Source organism: Mus pahari, chromosome 1 (genome assembly GCF_900095145.1).
Source record: "Mus pahari chromosome 1, PAHARI_EIJ_v1.1, whole genome shotgun sequence".
Taxonomy (NCBI): Eukaryota; Metazoa; Chordata; class Mammalia; order Rodentia; family Muridae; genus Mus; species Mus pahari.
In genome coordinates, this window is record NC_034590.1 from 60,070,677 (window position 1) to 60,072,244 (window position 1,568).

The following is a 1,568-nucleotide window of genomic DNA, read 5'->3' on the forward strand; positions in this document are numbered from 1 at the left end:
ACCCAAGATACAATCCACAGAACTCAAAAGGTCATCAAGCTGAAGGGTCCAAGTGGGGACACCTCAGTTCTACTTGAGAGGGAGAAGAAAGCAACCACATGGGGGGAATGGAGGGAGGGATCTGGGAGGAAAAACTGATGAGTGGAGAGAGGAACATGGTCTGATATAGGGTGGGAAAAAGGACTGAAGCCCTGAGTGCCAGCAGAAAGAATGGAAACAGGCAACCTCAGGAGGTAGGAGGTTGGGGGTACCTCCAGAATGTACCAGAGACCTGGGAGGTGAGAGACTCTCAGGACTCAAAGGGAGGGAAATTAGATGAAATGTCCTATATTGGGGAGAGGGAACTTTTAGAGCCCACCACCACCAGAAAGACAAGGCATCAAGTGAAGAATGGGGTTGCCAACCCACAGTCAAAACTCTGAACCATAATTGTTCCTGTCTGAAAGAATTGCAGGAATGAAAATGTAGAGGAGCCCAAAGAAAAGAAGGACCAGTGACAGGCCCAAAGTGGGATCCAGCTCAAGGGCAGGCCCGAAGACCTGACACTATTACTGAGGCTATGGAGAGCTCACAAAAAGGGAAAAGGGACATATCATCACTGCCCTCTGAGAGACCCAACAAGCAGCTGAAAGCGTCAGATGCAGATATTTGCACCCAACCAATGGACAGAAGCTGCAGACCCCTGTGGCTGTATTAGGGGAAAGCTAAAAGAAGTTGAGAAGGGCAACCCTGTAGGAGGACCAGCAGTCTCAGTTAACCTGGACCCCCGAGATCTCTCTCAGACACTGGACCACCAACCAGGCAGATACACCAGCTGATATGAGGCAACCCCAACACATATTCAGCAGAGGACTGCTGAGTCTGGGTTTAGTCAGAGAAGATGTACCTAACTCTCAAGAGACTAGAGGTTCCAGGGAGTTTAAAGGTCTGGTGGGGTGGCAGTTGGGGGTGGAGGCATCTTCCTGGAGACAAGGGTGCAGGGAGGAGGTGTGGGATATGGAACAGTTGGAGGGTGGACCAGGAGGGGAAATAAATAAATAAATAAATAAATAAATAAATAAATAAATAAATAAATTTTAAAAAATAATATATGTCCTAATATATGATATAAAAATCATCTTATCTTTTCAACTTTAATTACACTACTGTAATTTTATTTGCTCCTCACTTTTATTCAATAAAGCAGAATTGTGTACCAAGGTGGTATAGCTATTGTACAATCACTTTAGTTTCTTAAAGCTAAAAATAGAACTAATACCCAATCCAGCTATACCACTCCTAAGCATATACCCAAAGATTTTCTACCCTCCTACAGGCATACATCCATTCTTATAACTGTGCTATACACATTAGCAAGGAAATTGAAGCAGCCTAGATGCCCATCCACAGATGAATGGGTAAGAAACAAAAAACACATATATACACAATGCAATTCCTCTCAGCACTAGAGGAAAATGACAGATATGAGTATCATATCTGTGAATGGAATGAGTGGATCTAGAAAGTGTGAAGTGAAAGATGCTAGCACACACTCAGAAAGACATAAAAAATCACATTTTTTCATAGCC